Below are 19,691 nucleotides of genomic sequence, written 5' to 3'. Positions count from 1 at the left end.
CTCCTCTCAGATTAACAGGAATCATATGCTGTGCCAGAAGAGAACTGGGGGAAAGAGATGCAGAGGCTGGACTCTCAGCTTTCATAAACTCCAACCATAAACACCTCACAAAGTGAACTTCTTCAGGACAGAAACACGACTGATGTTACTAAACAACACCAATTTACATAAGAGACACAGATTTGACAATAATCCCTTTCTATTCTTGACATTGGCTTATTTCTGTTTTCTTATGATGGCTTCTTCAGATTTTGCTTCTTTTGGTGGTATGCCAAAACATTCTCTGAAGAATGGAGTCAGTCATAGTGTTTATTATCTATGATTATAGTATAAAAAAAGCTGGGTTTTACGCAGAAAATTAAAATCAAGGACTGTTTTCTGGCAAGCAAAAAAGAGAAATGAGATGTCTGTTACAAATTATTTTTGATAAGCATAATCCATACTATATACATCTTTGAATCATTATACTTTGCTTTTTTTCTCACTAGTCTCTTTATAGTTAGAGTATTCATTTACAACAGAGATTTTTCTTGCAAATGAAAATGCAACTCACATATTACTTGCAAATGCAAATGTTAATCCCTTGTTAAGTCACCATTCAGTTTCTCCTTTGTTATAACAGCTTGCCTTTCTTTCCTCTGCCTTCTTTCTTTCCATGTGGTTTTCTCACTGCTGGGTCAGGGCATATAGTAAACAGCTGCCTGCATTTTCCTTAATGTATCCGATCACATGTTTTTATGGGCACATGATGACACCAGTTTATTCTGCTTTAACAATGACTTCCATAAATTCCAGGTATTCCAAAGGTTTTCCTCTGGACTTATAGCAATGTAAGGGTAGTCAGACTCTGGCCCTGAGTCATGAGACATTTACTTGCAAATATTGATGTACCCATTCCTTTCTATTGAGGCAATGCACCTTAGAGCCTGGCTCCATGGACTCGGGTGTTTCCTTTTCCCTGACTTTGCATATGAACCTCCTGCCAAATGATACTTTACGTCTTTAGAGCATAAGACTGGAGCTAGTCATTTCCTTAAGCTAGCCACAAGAATATTCAGCCATATGCTTCTAGTATGAAATGTAACTTTTAAGGACCTAACACTAAGTATTGCATTAGGAACTCAATGGAAGTATAGTACTGATAATTTGAAACTTCTAATTTTTTATAACTTATGATTAGAAGCAGAAAAGAAGCTCTACTCTGATCAGACTCTTAAAAGCTAGCAATTTCTATAGAAGAGGATTTTACCTACAAACAAAAATCATTACTTCGTCACTTTGGAAAGTGTAAGTTGACAAAATAAACCTCACATATAATTGGTGCATAATTTCATGTTATTTGTAAAAACACCACAAAATGAGATGTGCTTCAAATTCAACTAGAATCATAGAATCATAGAATCATAGAATCATAGAATCATAGAATGGTTTGGGTTGGAAGGGATCTTAAAGATCATCAAGTTCCAACCCCCTGCCATGGGCAGAGAAATCCTCCACTACACCAGGTTGCCCAAAGCCTCATCTAACCTGACCTTGAACACTTCCAGGGATGGGGCATCCACAACTTCTCTGGGCAACCGGTTCCACTGCCTCACCACCCTCAATGTAAAAAATTTCTTCCTTATATCTAATCTAAATCTCCCCTCTTTCAGTTTAAATCCATTGCTCCTTGTCCTACTCAACTACATTGAGTTCATGTCACAGTGTAGAGTATTTTCACAGGGAAGGGTTTTTATTGTTACTGTTTGCCTTCAAGACCTAAATCTCATAATTACTGCTAGTGACGAGAAGTACTTAAAAGTGTTACTGAGACAGCTCAGTCTAATCTAGTACTGCAGAATTAAGTGGAAGTGTTCACAACACCCTTTTTCACTGACACTTCAGTACCAATAAAAAAAATGTACAAAATGTTCTTTGCTTAAAATTTAGTGACATGTTATTATAACATTGCTAGACTTCTTCACAAAAGTATTTCCTGGCAGGTAGATTCAAGCATAAGATTCAGGGGAATTCTTGAAGTACTGTAATCTCTAGAAAGCAGCCTTTAATGGACTGTGAAAGGCAGAAAATATGACCTACCAAACCTGGACCTACTCTGAGCCACAGATGAAATCCAAGAGGCTTTGGAGGATCTGGTGGGAGACAGAGATACTCTGTAGTGTCTCTGTATGCCCCAAAGTTACCTGGTGCCATGTCAAAATGGCTACTTCTTCCTCCTGGGCCTCAGCTTCCCTTTGAGAAGGACCAGAATAGGTGAGTTTTGGAAGATGACCTTGTCAAGCTCAGCACTAATTCTGCAGGTGATTTCTTGTAAACTTACAGTTGCTAAATTTTTGGCAACAGTGCCACACCTGTTGAAAAGCTCCACAATACAAAATGTGTGAGACAAGCCAGGAGGACTTTGGATGTTCTCAGTGTTATTCAAAAGAGTGAGATAACCCCTCCTCATTCAGGACAGGACCTACCCTGTCACAAGGGAGATTGTCCTGTCTGGAGAACCCAGCAGCATTCAAATAAAATCCTCTCATTTGTAAGGAAGCTGATGCTTGTGTAAGTGAAGAGTGACCACCTTCTCTTGGATTGTTCCTGGGGAAGACAGGAGCCATAAAGAAAGAAGGATGAGCCATAATTTTAAAGCCCTGAACTGAGTGGTTCTTTCTCAGTTCTACCACTGACTTCTTGTGCCTGATCTGCACAGACTTCTGCCGTGACATCCCAATCCTAGTCAGTTGTTCACAGCCAGGTTTCTGGAAGGCTCCTTCTCTCTCTCAAATGAAATAGTGCCAAAATGCCTTGAAACTCTAGACTTAACCTTCTTCTAATTCACATCAGAATCATATTCAATCATATGATTCATATCATATCATATCATAACAGAGAACAGTATTGCCCTTCCAAAGAACTGTTCCATGTGAAATCACTTTATTTTCCATGCATTCAGCTTATGGAGCTATTTCCTTTCAATATGATAGGCTGCATCTATACTAATAAAGACAGTAGACAGCACTGAGGTCAAAACATTAAGAAGACTAAATATTGGTTAGGATTGGCAGCTCTGGAGACCAATAGGAACATTGCATTTAACCCAATGATTTTGGATTGCTCAGTTTCTTTTAAGGAAGTTTAAATAATAGAGCAATAAAAAAAAGCAGCAGGTATTCCATTACTTAATTTTAATTATCTTTTAAAAAATCTTTCTTTTTACTGGGACCCTACATAGCTTAATATTAAATATTAAAACTAAGGAATGGGAAGGAGATTACCTATTATTTTGATTTGAGATCTGTTGTGAAAAAAGAAACTTAAAAATTAAAAACACGCCAATAGTGAAATGGAATTTGGATGGAAGCCAAGCAGTCACATTAATTCCTGAAAAACAAACAAACTCAGTTTTCAAGTTCATTGGGTTTGTCCTCTAAAGCATGTCAGCTGAGCTGCATGATGAGGAGGACGAGTCCTGTTTTTCTCTATCAGGTCACAATATTATAATGTGCCTCCCGATGTTCTCTAAGTTGAATTTTGCTCTGTTGCAAATGGCCTTGTTGGAGTACTTCTGGTGGAAAATGGAGATGCTGGCAAGCCTGCCTAGAGGAGGGCTGTGCCAGTGCCTTCAGCCTCCTGCCCAGATTGTCAGGGCAGACCTGGGCAGCTCCACAGTAATTTTTTTTTCAGAAGGTGCGTAAGTCAATAGTCAGTGTTGTGCATGTTCAGCGCACCTTTCCTCTTTGTGCTACAATAGAGCTATAAGAAATAAAAACAGAGTTGTGAAGGGGTGGATACAACTAATTTCTACTTTTTTTTTCTGAGTTGAGAGCAGAGTTTTTTGTTTCATTTATCTTCTCTAATATTTTAATATACTTAGATTAAACTTCCAGTAAAACATAATTTTTAAATGAAAGATCAAATGAATTTGACTTTTCTGATATTGAGGACAAGAATTTTTAGCCATTCCAAAACTGAATTTCTCTATAAACGAACTGTTTCATTTTTTTTTTTCCAAATAATCAAGCCAGGCCGCTCTTATGCCACCCAGCCAAGAAGATAATCAGCTGCATAGGATGAATACAGGACAGTATCTCATAAAAGCTAGCATGGCAGGCATGGCCCAGCTGATTGAGATGCCATTTTCAGAAGTCTCCATCTGGTTTTATTCCTCTCCTTTGTTCCATCTCCTCCTCTGTAATTTTAAAACTAGAGAGCAAAAATGTCATTCATCTACTGTCAACGCAAACATTTGGGTCCAATCTGTAGGGAAAGTGCCACCCAGAGGGAAGGAAAACTTCTAGCTTAGATATTTGGGCTTTCATCCAAGAGGCTGGAGGCCAGGAGTCCAGCCTTTTTGCAGGATCTACTCATGATCCTACAGTGAGACCTTTGATACATAAAGGAGGGCACTCAAGTCTTTCTGCTCCCAGTACCCTCTACTCACTAAAATGTCATTGACGATTTGTTTGAGAAAGCTTTTCTAGCCTGAGCATTAGGAACTCCTCTCAGTATATTCAGAAGTTCCTGGGGGATGTATTGCCTAGTACCTTCAGCATGTTTTGGAAATGCCTATCTGCAAGAAAGTCAGACTGGATATCATTTCACATGAAAATGCTCATGGCAAGAAGGTATGAAGTTGATGCTGAACCTGTCAGGATTATTAATACTGAACACACCTTAAAATAGAACTAGGTTTATAGAGATTTAAAAATATAAGTGGTTACAGGTTTTTAGGCATCTCCAAGGGAATTGACTGTGGGGGATCTGAGGGTGTTAGTTTTGGATAGAGCCTGTTAAAGGGACAGATAACTGCCTGAATCCAAATAGCCATCTTGGTGACCTTGTGCTTATTCTCACTAAATCACTTTTGCAAATAGCACTTAGTGGGTTTTTAACTCTTACAGTACTTGTCCCACATAAGTTTTTTTAAAAATATGAGCACTTTGCTTCAGTCATTTTGGAGCTGAAACAGAACGGGAAATATTAAGCAGTAATTTGAATATGAGAAATGAAAAAGGGTCAATTGTGGGAGCAAGGACTGAAAGTCAGGTGGACTCTACTTTTAAGGGAATGCCTTCATCACTAAAAGATATCATGGAAATATTCACTTTCTCTCTGGCCAAAGCCTTCAATTACTCTGTGCAAATGCCAGCATAGGAAAGAATGAGAATTCACTTGTTTCTCTCCCTCAGCATGCTTTATCAAGAACACTTTGGAAAACATGGGTTTAAATCTCTTCAGATAAAAGAGAAAATTGAGTCCATGTCTCCCAAATGTGCTGGCTGACAGGATCTAGAATGTCACACCAGAGAAAGGGCCATTTTTCACTTGCTCTGATTTCATACGAGTCCCTGTCTTGTCACTGTTTTGAAATCACATATCTGAGAACATAGTATCTGTTTACCTTCTCCCTGAACACTGAGCTATTTGACACAGAGAAAGACAATTTAGGATTGGACTAGAAGATCTCCAGAGGTCCTTTCCAACCTCAACTATTGTGTGATTCTGTGATAATGCTACTTCCAGTGGTGTTTTGGGTGGAAGGGCTGATGTCCATAGGTGCCAAACTGTAGAAGAGCTGAGTAGGATTTGAGGCTTCTCTCAGTACAGGCTGCTGTAGGCAGTCCTGAGCTCAGTCAGCTGTTCTTGGGGGACTCTGTTTTTGAGAACCTATATCTCCTTATGTTCATACAAGAGGTAAGCTGTTAGGAGCTCCTTACCCAGCTGTAAGGAGCTCTGCAGACAAGGGCCAAGATTTCTGAAGGTAGGTAGGTTTTATGCCTTAGTTAACTCAGTTCAGGTTCAATTCTTAAATACATTTAAAATAGACTCTGAAACTTTTTGGACGCTAGGACTTCAGCTCTTAACTTATTTTGTCTTTTTTTTTTTTTTTTTTTTTTAGAATTGATTCAAGGTTGTCATTGTCACCTTTATTCTGGACTTTTTTATTTATTTTGGTTTTCTTCTGAGATCTTAAAAGATCTCAACTCACCTTACAAGGTTTAACTGATTGTGTTATAAAAGTAAACACATATCTGCAAAGAGAGTGCAGTCAGAACAGGTAACACTCGTAAAAATTCCTTTGAGATAAAGAAAAGAACCCCAAACAGCAAATCTGCAGGAGTCACTCTGGAAATTGACTTCAATCTTCAGAGTTAAAGACTAAGAAAAAAAAAGTTTCACAAATTAAAGCCATTGGGAATATTTCCTGCTAAAAAGTTCACTCGAAATCTTGCAGAATGATGTATCAGTCCACACGCTTCCTACAGAATATTGTGCACTGTTGGTTAAGGAGAGCTCACATACACAAAAGTACTGCATTACTAACTTTGACTAATGAGAAAATAGGAAACAAGACTGTGCTTTAAATCATTTCTGCTCCCTGACAAGAAATTGTCTTTGAAGACATACCAGAAGAATGGATAAAATCATTAATCTGCAGTTATTTCCCCAAGCTTTCAGCTTATCCACATCTTTTAGGAATATGGTACAAAGTAGTGAACAGTACATAAAACCATGATTGATCTTCAGTTTTATATTAAACCTCCTCAGCCTTTAAAGCTGAGGGTGGCAGAACAACTATCATCGCATTCATTAATTGGAAAAAGAAACAAGTTATTTTAACAGCTATCCAAAAGACAGTGAGAATTGACTAAGACAGAAAAAAAAAAAAAAGACATTAGTTATGTGAAATTTTCAGCTTTTTATTTCACATCTCCCAGAGTAGATTTTCAGGAATTTAATTTCCTATAATTTTCAGGTACTCTCATTGTGACCTATGTTGATGAAATGGTTATTGCTACACTACAATATAGAAATTGTGTGATTTCATAAAAAAGCAAGGAAGTTTTATTTAAAAACGATAAAGGCATGTTAGCATTTTCCCAGAGGTGTATTTATATGTCTGCATTTTTTAAAGGTTACTTCCTTTACCAGTGTTGTCTGTTAAATGGAGCAATTTTAAAATCTGAAAGGATAAGCAAAAAACTTTGTACAAGTTCCTCTAAAGACCTCCCTTCCTTCAACAGTAAAAAGGTTTTATATCAGCTTTTCAATCCAGAGAGAAAAAATAAATTCAATAGTTTGACTTCAGTGCATGTAGTGTTTTCCCATCTGTGGTGGTGTTTTTTTTTTTTAAAAAAAAATCAGTATGGTTTACTTCTTTTCACACATCAACTTGTTTACGTAGATTTCCATCACTCACTGCAGAAGTTCTGTATTCACTTTATACCTAGTGATAAGAAAAATCATATTCATGAGGCACCTCACAAAACCAAAACATAAACTTGAAAAAAGTCTTGATATTAAGGGAACTACAGTTGTGATTTCACAATGAATGGTTGCCAAAGTTGTACTATGAACTAATAACAACTTTAATATCCAAAGTCATTAAAATGCATTAAAATTCAAATACCTACCTCAAATGCATTAAAATTCAGATATTACTTTCTCTAAAACTACAGACAATATGTTCTTTTTTACAAGGATGCAGAATTCTTTAACATATATTTGTCTAAGAGGTTGTGTGTGGGCAGCAGATTCTGAAGAGACATAGAATGGCTTAGGTCAGAAGGGACCTTAAAGTTCATCTAGTTCCAACCCCTCTGCCATGGGCAGGGACACGTTCCACTAGATCAGGTTGCTCAAAGCCTCATACAGCCTGGCCTTGAACACTTCCAGGGATGGGGCAGCCACAACTGCTCTGAGCAACCTGTTCCAGTGTCTCACCACCCTCATTGTAAAAATTTCATCATTATATCCAGTGTAAGTCTACCCTCTTTCAATTGAAAACCATTGCCCCTTGTCCTGTCACTACAGGCCTTGGTAAAAAGTCTTTCTCTGTCTTTCTTGTAAGCCGTCTTTACATATTGAAAGGCTGCAAAAAGGTTCTTACTGTTCTTGAGACAATGTTTTTGTTTTTAAAAGGTAATGCCATTATTTCCACATACAAGCATTCATAAATCATCAAGCAGGCACAATAAAACCATCATGATTGATGATGACGATGATGAGGAGGATGATGGTAGGTATCATTTCCTTTAGTTATCATGAGCGTTTGTGAATATATCTACAGGTTAGTGAAAGGTGTTTCATAATTACATGATTCCAAGAAGTGAGGCAGTAGGAAAGGTCTCTGCACTGGTACCTTCTCTAGCTCTATCTCAGTGAGAAATTAGGAAACAGAAAACTAAATTATTTTCTGAATTACACCAGAGTAATTCACAGCTTAATTCTGCAGAGGTGTTTTGGCTACACTAGACTGATCTGTACTCTCCATGACTGAACCATAACAGATCTCCAGGTTAACTGTGAGAATATAACGTTTAGAAATGCACTAACATACCTTCAAATTCAAAACACAATGCAATCTGTTTAACTATCAAGGTCTTTGAGGACAGTATTTTTAATATATAGCAATGTAACATATGCATTGCATTATTAAGACATAAATGCTAATGGAAGAATAAAAGAAATAGAAATGGAAATAGAAATAGCTTATCTTCAAGAAATGCCAGCTTAGTATATGTATCCAAGCAGGAAGCAAACGCAAGCAGCTAGAACAAGGAAAATAATTACAAAATTATTTTGTCATGAGTATGACTGTCTATATTACCGTATTCCTGACACATCATTCAGTATATGTACGTCAAACAGTCCCTTACCCCTCCCATCTTCTGTCCTTGCACAGATCATGCGTTTTGCTCACAGACCAATGCTCAATGTTTGCTGGGGGACTGATTTAAAACATAAAGTAGTAGAGCAGTAGACAATGAGTTGTTAAGTTTGAATGCCAGTGAAGGACTACTTTGTTGTATTTAATATTCCCAGACTACGATGGCACCATTATTGTTTCTCATGCATGAAAAAGCCAAACTCAAAACAAAAAAAAAATTAACTATAATCACAAGCGAATCTTCTTCGTAGCAATTATTATGCAGTCTTTATTTCGATACATGAATGACTAGTCCACTGTTAAACAACAGGCAAAACGAATCCCCTTCCTTACCACTGCTGATAAGAAGTGCTTAAAGAATTAAATGGGCTTGTTAATGATGGAACTCTTTTAAATAGCACAGTCTCTGAAGAGAGGCAGAATGAAGAGATGGATGAACGTGTAAACTTGATCTATTTTTTTCCTAGTTGCCCAACACGATGCTAAGTATCACTGAGCCAGACGGTGATCATTGTATCACCTACCCTACCACTTCTCAACTGCAGAAAAGCTTCTTTATAATAAGGTAAGAAAAAGGAGCGCTCTGGCCAGTGATCTACACTAAGAAAATTGAAATTATGTATAGGAATTTTGCACAGAAAATCCCAAACTCTGGCTCCCAGAAGTTGCCCATAGTTACCCTTCTCTAGGCTTGGTGTCATCCTGCATTCTCTAACATAGTAACCATATAGTAATCAGAAAATACAAATTGAAGAGACCTTCAAAATTTAAGCAGAGGGATCTAGTCAAACAAATATTCACTTAAAAATGCTTTTATTCTGTGAGATAACTAAAGAGGGTGAAAGAAAAACCTCTCTAGTTCACGTTCACTAATTGGAAAATTATGTTTCGGAGGATTTAACACAGATGCACCATCACTGGCAATCTGTCTCCTAACCTCTTTTGCACAAAAGTACACAGCTTTCTCTATGCTTGCATTACAGATAATATCTTGGTTTGAAGATTAGCTTAGGCACAGAAATTTTAAAAGTACTTCTTCAAACTGTCTTTCCTGGACGACATTAATAGAGGATTTGAGGAAGTTGCTGCTGTTTCAGTAGCCATTAATGTGCTTGCTGTGAGCTACTTAAAATATCAGAGAAAAAAATAATTTTTAAATGCATATGTAGGTGTTCAATGAAAGTTCATATGAGAATTTTAGGGTCAGAATTGTTTAATCCCATTGATCTAACACAAAATGTTTTCAAGAAACATAATCTCCAGAGTTTCTCATCATGAATTTCATTCCCATGAGCGCTTTCCTGTTCTCACCAGGTCTAGCCCTTACTCAGTCTGGTTTATTTATGTTATTTCCCGTTTGTAAACAGTGCATGTCCAAGTGCCTTGCTTTTAATGAAGTGTAGCAGTAGCATTTGATTGGAATTTAGATAAACGAACATATAAATCCATGTCTGTCTTCTGCAAGTTTGTATGCATATATATGAAAAATCAAAAATGTAGCTAGATAAAGACCAAAGGCTATCTTTGTTACCACGTCTTACCATTTTTCATTCCAAAAAAGAAAGTTTTATGAGATTGACAAAGTTCTTCATGGGATTCCCTTTATTGTTGAAATAAAAGTATTAAGAGAGAATCTTTTGTGGAGTCCTTACAAAGAATAATACGAGGGTTGCATGGAAAAGTCAGAAAAAAACTATGCCTATAAAAAAATAAGAACTTTGTCCTGTCTGAGATAATTGCAATGGCCCTTTTCATAAATATCAGCCTATCCTATTACTTGTAATACTTCCGTAGTTTGAGACTATAAACATCCGTAGCACACTAGGCACTATGCATAATAAGAAACAGTTATTCCCTGAAAAGATTTACAGGCTAACTGAACCCAGGGAACCATTTAACTTTATTTTACAGATAGAGCAGGTAACTTTTCATAGGGGAAATCAGAGATACTGGAAACAAGCAATAAGACCTGTCTCTTATAGCACCCTTTACTGAGTACCATCATAATAACCCACCCATGACTTCGGTACGCCATTAGCTCAAGCGCGCATTACTTCAGATGGCAGTAGGATGTACTGCTAAATCCTGCACAAATGCTCTGTTTGCTTATTCTGTTGATAAGAGACACAGTAAAGACCTTTCTGATGTTTCCAAAACATGTAGGAGGTTGAACAGGTGTTGTTGAAGGTGTTCTGGGTGAAGGAAAGGACTAGCTGAGGCTGGCTGGGGCCGAGGAGGTACTCAGCCTCCTGTGACTTGGTGTGTTAAGCAGAGTAGGAAATAAGCAAGCTTGCTTATTTAACACTGGTGGTTTGAAAAGTGCCCTGCTCACCAGGAACCTGACCATACTGAATGTATCTAGCATCCCTTTACCAAGCAGCCTGTATCAGCGCAGATCTCAGTTCTCTGCAACACGTGAGGCTTCACACTGCACCCTCCCCAGGGCACGGCTGGGGTTCTGTCCACTGTCCCAGGTGTCCCAAGAATCTTGTCTTTGGCTAGTACTTATGCTCAGAAGCTCTGAAAGCAACGTGACTACTTTGTGGTCGGAGATAAGAGATCTTTGACAATAAACATCACCTCTCTGATACAGGTATCAGAGTCCATTTTCCTCCTGAGCAGATTCCAGAATCTGTTACCGGCAAGAACCTGTGGTTTTACTTAGAGCACAATACTTCTGTGACTGTGTAGATGTGACAAACTGAACTTTTATCTATTGTTTACTTAGCAAATAAGGACCTAATCAAGAGCCCATTGAGCACAGTGAGCAGAATACTATTGCCTTTGGATCAGGCATTGAACTGCTCTGACATTGTCATTAAGCATAATGCATATAAAAATGCTTTCAAAAATATCGTCCAAATATACTATGCAGAAAAACACTGTAATTTTTTCTTCTTTCCCAGAATTTAGAAATAACTGGCTACATCAATTTCTGGCAAGCACCATTGTGTTAGTGACAGTCAGGGACAGGTGACTGCAAACACTCAGTTCCTAACATTAGAAAACTCTTGCTGGAATTGTTGTCACTCAGAGACTAGTGAGTGCATGAGTCTTTCTCTGCCCAGGTAACCGAGATTCAAAGCCTCACTCCTGCATCTCCTTATAGAGCATACACTAGAAATGGGAAGATGCAAAAGGCAAGAAGTGGTATTGTTTCCGGGTTAACTGAGGTCCTGAGCAACTTCCAAGTGAAGGCACTGTCTGTCCCTGAGATTTTGTGTAGACTGTGGCTAATCAATCTCAAGAAAAAAGATTTTCTGGAGTGAAAAACAGAATTATCAAAGGCAACAGAACACCAAACTCAGATACACCCAGTCAAAGCACTTACTAGATTCCCATGCAGTCTGCTTCTGTTCACACCTAGCAGGAAGAACATTGACAATATTCCATAAAAGATGGAAAGTCAAGCCTGAGATTAAAAAAAAAACGAAAAAAGAAAAAAAGGAAGAGGTTAGTTATAAATTACAGAACTGTGAAGTTGCACAGTAACTGTGTGAGACCTCTTGTTCAAAGAAGGTTGCATAAATCTAAAAAGCACCTTTTGTCAGATGCACAACACCTATGACAACTATGAATAGGTCTGTGGTTCCACAGGCAGTTCAGCAGATTTTATTGCTGCAGAAGTGAGGAAATCGTGCTCCCCTCCATTCTCACATACCCTCTCCCTCCTTTGTCCTACTCCATCCTCCTTCCCTTTCCCCCAGACCCATCTCCACTGTCCCAGCCATATTCTGACTTTCATCACACTCCCTGGCTGATTTAACTCATCAAAATGTCAGAAAGCTAAGTGTTTTTTTTTCCTCATCTTGTTTTCTGCTTTTTTGTTGAATTAAACTGGCTCACAGACACGTCTGACAAGTGTTGAAGCAGGAACAAGGTTAGCAGTGGGAGTGTGTGGCCAGGAGCAGAGTGGGGAGAGAGACACAGAAAGGGAAACCAACCTGTTTTCAGCAGTGATGAGCCCCTGAGAATGCAGCAGTTTAGGGAGCTGTATCCAACTGGTGGTAGAGCCTTTAGCACTCAGCTTTACATAAAGAAAACATTCCCTTGACTTCAGTGGTTTGCTTCTGTTAACACCTATTTAGCAGTTCTTTGCAGATAGGGTAAGTATACAAGAACAAGGGTTGCTAATGGAGCTGCTTGGAGTATCTGCAGAAACTCTCAAAACCACTTCTTCAAGGGTGAACATATTCTCTAACCTCAGCTCTAGTCTTGGATCATACACGGGGAAACTGGAGATGTTTGTATAGCTGCCCAGTGAAAAACTCAGCTGGCTTCCTTACTTTTCTTTTCGTGCATGCTGCCCACCAAGGCACAGTGCAAATACACGAATAGTCAAGTGGCTGCTCAGCTTGCGAGCTTGTAGGAGCACGTACTTATATGAATACAAACATTTTCTCCCAATTTGGCAAAGGAAAAAAAGAATACATACTGAAAAATGGCATTTTAAAATCAAGATAAGCAACCTGAGATAACTGTCTAACATCGACTTGAGAGAGAGGCAAGCATGGGAAATTTTTACGGCCATGTAGCTACATAAGGTCAAACTACAAATTCCTCACCTGCAGTTTACCTCGACTGCCTACAGACTGTAGAGTCTCCCAGTGTTTGTAGAGGATGGTGACACGTGGACCATGAAGGGGTTAGTGTAATACAAATATATAATGTTAGTTTATTTATTTTGAAGATTGTTCTTTAGGGAAAAAACTGGAATCATCCATTTCTATACAAAACAGAACGGTTTTTCATTTAAAGATTGTAAGAACAGGAAATAAGTTAAATACCTGAATATAAAGAGACAGATAGAGATGTCTGGTTTCATCAGCTGGAGACAGAGCAGGAAATACACTATTAAACATCACCATCTACTGGATGCCAGCATTCGTTCCTTACAAAGGGAACCCTAAGCTTCTATGCTGAATTAACTTGTCAGAGAAGCCTCTGCTTTCACAGATCTGACACTGCTTGTGTAGTTATTGGCAAGCCCAGGTTTGTGGACGTTTTCAGCACTACATTGGGAGAAGATTTTCAGCATTATAAAAACAAACACAGAAATTTCAGGGTGATATAATACAGGCTGTGAAATTGTTAATAAGCCACAACGGGAGCTTAAAAAAAGAAGGTGAGGGTAGTCAGGCATGGAGATAACAGCATCCTTTTGGTAATCAGTTTGTTTACTTGTGATATATTTGCATAGACACACACATCCACATGTGCATAGCATGGAGCTGCATGGGCTGTCCCCTGGGTAGCACATGATGACGGTAGTTCAGTAGTTTTGAACATTATCTGCTCACTCTCTTGGCTGCACGGATAATATTCAACACCTCAGTGTGATTTCACGGCATCAGGACTAGCAGTGGGGCTCACAGAACTTGCTGAGGGCAAAAGACACCAGCGTAGGTTGTACTCCCTGCTGCAGCTGCTGGGCTGGCCCAGCTGGGCTGAAAGACGCTCCTTTCCTTCCCCACTGAGGGCAGAAATCCCTGGCCCCACAGTTAAGGATGGCCGTTTCTTTGCCTGATGCCCCCTCTTTGCATCTGTCCCCATCTCCTTTTTTCCTCAAACTTCAGAAGTCACAGCATTGTAGTAGCAGCAAGGAATGATACAAGCATCCTCCTCCACCACCAGAACTAAACAAATTATTTACAGAAATTATTTTGAAAACATTGCCACGTATAAACACCTTGGGAAGGGCTCAGGAAAAAGCTGCAATAATTACGCAAAGGTAAAGAAATTTTTCTTGTAGTGAGTGATGATTTAAATCCATCCTTACAATTAGTTTATCAAAAGGAATGACTGGATAAGTATTGGAATCAATAAACCTAAGATTATGGAGGATGCTTCAATGCTTTGACCCTTCAATTCATAGATAGATATTTCCCTAAAGAAATTTGTATGATTAAAAAACTTCTTCCTGATTATGTCCTTTCAAAAGGCATTGGCAGTGACAGGGCTAAATGCACAGGGGCTTTTAGCTTAGTGCACTCATTACTCAATAGGTAATAGGTTCTCAATGACTTCTTTGCCTCAGTCTTCACTGGCAAGAGGTCCAGCTGCACAGCCCAAGTCACAAAAGGCAAAGTCAGGGACTGGGAGAATGAAGAACCACCCACTGTAGGAGAAGATCAGGTTCAAGACCATCTAACGAACCTGAAGGTGGACAAGTCCATGAGACCTGATGAGGTGCATCCGCAGTTCTTGAGGGAACTGGCAGATGAAGTTGCTAAGCCGCTATCCATCATATTTCAGAAGTTGTGACAGTCTGGTGAAGTTCCCACTGACTGGAAAAGGGGAAATATAGCTTCCATCTTTAAAAAGGGGAAAAAGAAGACCCAGGGAACTACAGGCCAGTCAGTCTCATCTCTCTGCCCGGCAAGATCATGGAGCAGATCCTCCTGGTGACTATGCTAAGGCACATAGAAAACGAGGTGATTAATGACAGCCAACATGGCTTCACTAAGGGCAAATCCTGCCTAACTAATTTGGTGGCCTTCTATGATGAGGTTACAGCATTGATGGATAGGGGAAGAGCAACTGACATCGTCTACCTGGACTTATCCAAAGCATTTGATACTGTCTCACATGACATCCTTGTCTCTAAACTGGAAAGACATGGTTTTGATGGATGGACCACTCGGTGGATAAGGAAATGGCTGGATGGTGGCACTCAAAGAGTTGTGGTCAATGGTTCAATGTCCAGGTGGAGGCCAGTGACGAGTGGTGTTCCTCAGGGATCAGTTTTGGGACCGATGCTATTTAACATCTTTGTCGGCGACAAAGCCTGGAGAAGAGAAGGCTCCGGGGTGATCTTATTGCAGCCTTCCAGGACTTAAAGGGGACCTGCAGGAAAGCTGGAGAGGGACTTTTTACAAGGGCGTGTAGTGATAGGACAAGGGGCAATGGCTTTAAACTGAAAGAGGGGAGATTTAGATTAGACACTGAGATGTGGCAAGGACCAAAAAAAAATAACAAAGCTGTCTTGTTTGAAGTGTTGATAGTTAAAATTATTCCTTGTAATGAGCCACAGGAAATGAGAAACGGAGCTTCAGAAAGAGCTAGATTCACACTGCAGCAAGGCAGAGAGAATGACAAAGGCTGATGATAATGAGAAATTACTTTATTATTTCCTCGTGGAATACTGTTATGTACCATACTATGCTGTTATTGTACTGTCAGCATATTTGGAAAGAAATAGATATTAGAGTCTACCAAATAATCTTGACATCAGCACCGTATCAGAGCTTCTGCGTAGTTCATTTGTCTAAGGAGGATATGAAGTGAAATAGTTTCCAACACTTACATAAACATCATGAAATTACACAGGAACAGATCAATAACAAATTGCGTTTCTATTATTGCATTTATCATCCAAACCTTTTTCAGTTCAACGTACAGAATCCCTCAAGTAAATTGTTGTTACTGGCAAGTCACGGTGATACAATTAAAGTTGAAAACATTTTGTTTCAATGTGCTGCGTTGGCAACAAGAAAAAGGAACACTGCAGCAAGATGACATGGTGCAATACCTGAGTGCTGATATAAAAGACATTTCACATGTAAATTATGAACAATAATTCTACTGTGCTGCAGAACACACGTATCTGAGCATTTTATTCAGGCTGTATAAAAGAATCTGTTGAATTTTTGTGGGATTACACCGTTACAAAATTCACCTAAAACTAAACAAAACTTCCTAAGCTGAGTACAGACAAGGAAGAGAAACAGATTTGCGAGAGGATGATTTGTTACCAGTAATGTGCCTGGTATGAATTATCCCTGGGAGATGCCTTTTCCATTGACTATAAAGGGAGACTGAGGTGACAAGATTAGACTGAGAAAAATAACTCTGAGATGAAGTGAGACAAGAGGTATCCCATGTTTCATGTCCAGGTACATATACCACAATTGCAATTATCATATATACATTCATTTACATATAAAGTGCAGTTTTTGAATAGTAAAATAATAAACATATATGTGGATACGTGTTTTAACAGTTTTGCTTAATCATTTAGATTTCACTTAGTAATGAGCAATATTGACAGGATCCCAATTCTGAATGGACGCACCTCTAAATGGCAATAAAAATTTCTAGGCACTAGCAATGCTGTAATGGCTGTGGTACTCGTGGCTCCAGCTAGCTCAGCTCAGCATCTACCCCCTTCCTTCTGTCTCCCAAAGGCTGAGATCATAAATCTTGGGTGAACTGTCCACTCCAGCAGCAGGGGGCTTAAATGTGGGGTAGGATTGCCCACCTGCCTTAGCTTTTGGTGTCCCTCCTTTATTCCAGCAAAGAGCTGAAGCGTACAGAGTGACTGCTCGGAGTGTGTGGATCTCAAAAGATGATTAAGCAAGGGAGTGGTGGTGTGATGGGATAGTCAGTCTCTTAGTCCTGGGAATGGGAGAAGAGGACAAGGTGATCCCAGTGCCCTCTGGCGCACTTTATTCTGCAGCCTGTACCAAACAATAAAGCCACGAAGAGCTCAAATGTGGAGTTAATCATGAGAAAAAGACAGTGATATCCCAGTCCAACACAAGTCACCCTGAGCTTCCCTGGCCTCATCTCCAAAAGGTTCAGCAGGGAACAGCACTGTTTGATTCTAGTGTCAGGAAATGTTGAATCAGTGTTTCCCATCCCCATGTCTAAGGCATTGCTTAGCAGAAACCAACCTCCTGACTAATGCAGGGTGGGAGCTGTGTTCTCGGCTTCCCGGGAAACTTCGAACCTATCTCTTCTCTCTGTGGCAAGTGTTCGAAACACAAATGAGAATCAGATTTAGGCTTTGGGAAAGGCTTTTCTGTCTTACAGCATTACTAGCTTAAATATCTATTTTTTAAAGCAAAATTTGAAATCTCTTGCTTTAAAATTACCGCTTCTTTGACTTCTAAGACACCAAAAGGAACATCTACCAGTAATCAACTGAAATGTGAAGATATTCTCCCCATTTGCTGCAGTATTTGTTAGATGTCACTGTGCTGATTTGCACATAGTGCAGGGAGAAAAGCAGTCCCTGCTGCAGGATGGTTAGTCCAAGATTCAGTCCCTCTAAGCACGTTGAGGCTATAGATGGACAACAGCTTAAAACTTGAGTAAGATCCCAAAGATTTGTTTCTAGCATGGAATCAATTTTGAAAATTTTGGAGTTGCAGCTCACAGATGTTTGCTAAAAAGGACTCAGAGCACTTTTCTAGCCATGATATTAGCCTTGGGAGAAAGTACAAGGATAAGAATGCTAAGTAATAATGAAAGCAGTATATTTTGTTTATATGAAATACAACTTTGCCATCAGGATGAATGCTTCTGAGATCACACTAAACAACAGAAAACCAGGAATTAGCTGCTTGAGGTAAAAATAATAGTATACAGTGTACTAGTTATTTTGTAAGAGACCCTTTCAGTTGCCTGAAATCAACACCATCAATAGGCAGGTGTGACAACTTCTCACATTTAAGGTCCAGTAAACAGACGATGGACTTGCGATGACTTGCTTATGCTGGAATAGGTTCTTCAGAATGCATTAGTGAGGCAAAGGTGCAAGGGAACTCAGGCAAATAAACAAAAATAGTAGCAAAGGTAGCTTTGCTTAAAGTCTGGCTCAACAGACTGTCCAAAAGACTTGAAAATGGAAGCAACATGGTACAAAGAGAATGGTAGGAACTGGATGGAAGCAAGAATGGTCTGAAAGAAGATGATGAGGGGTGAAATAAGTAAGACAGAAGATGAAGACCAAAGCCAGGGCAATTGTTTTAGTTCTAAGAGTGTGAAGTTATCATGATTTTTAAGGAAGTTACAAAGAAAATTGTGAAGTGGTGAAGAAAATTACTTGAGACTGCAAACCTGTGGACAGCTCCCTGGGCTTTCTGGCTGAGTTTGGCATTACATGGTGGGAGTTCCATGGTGCCAGTAAAATACCAGATATACCATGCAGGTACCAGAAATATGACAATTAAGACTACTCTGAGAACTCCCTGACAGCAAAGCATGACATGGCAACTCCTGAGTAGGTATCCTCTGAGGGATGAGAAAGAAATCTTCCTTGGTGATACAAAAAGGCAAAAATAAGTTCAAGAAAATATTGAAAAGAGTTGGGAGGCAGGAGCAACACTGGAAGACACAAGGAGATGCAAGAAACTGGTACAGTCGATTTAATTGTAATTGGTTTGGTTTTAGCAAGGAAATGACAGAGAGTCAGAGAGGAGACACGGTAAAAGTCCTCAAATACTGAAGAAGTGATGGAAATAGAACAAGAGTAATCATGTTCTTGAATAGACAGAAAAAAGAAGCAATGGAAACAAGAGAGAGAGATTGTTTGACACTAATAAACCTTTTTCATTGACAGATGATCTGGGTATGATGTGACTCTCCATCACCAGAGATATTTAAGAGACAAAGGGTTTTGAGAATCATATAGGTGTAACGATACCTGTCCATAATCCTGCCTTGTTTCCACTGGAAGAGATGGGATGGACAAGTTCAGTTCGCTAAGTCTTTCGGCACTATAGTCCATGACTGTGAAAATGAGACCGAATGAGAGAATAAGCAAAAATATCAAGAACATCAGAAGGGTTCAGTGTCAGAGGATGACACTGAACTCGAAGACTGGATGTCCACATTGCCAAGCACACCTAGAGAACTGGTATCAATAGGAGGGACAGGCCCATAATGACAAGGGTCATAGGCTGGTTCAGCGGAGCAGCAGTCCCTGGGACTTCATAAACAGACACAGCATCAACCTCCAACTACAGAAAAATATTTTCTATAAAGCAAAAGAATCTGGCTGTTTTATTGCTGCATGAATGAACACTTCAAACACCACAATTTCCCTTTGCTTGCCAAGATTAATCTTTACATTCTACACATTACTTTAATTTCCAGTGATTTCATACGGAATCTTTTTAAAACAGTTTGAGTTTGTTAAAGAGTACTGTCTGCCCCTGTTAGAGGAAAATATTTTATAGTTAATTTATTGTATGTTACTTATTAAAAAAAATCTCTTATTTCTATTAATTATAAAATAGATATGTTT

This window comes from Tauraco erythrolophus, chromosome 2 (genome assembly GCF_009769465.1).
Source record: "Tauraco erythrolophus isolate bTauEry1 chromosome 2, bTauEry1.pri, whole genome shotgun sequence".
Lineage (NCBI taxonomy): Eukaryota > Metazoa > Chordata > Aves > Musophagiformes > Musophagidae > Tauraco > Tauraco erythrolophus.
Note: the sequence above shows the minus strand (reverse complement) of the source record.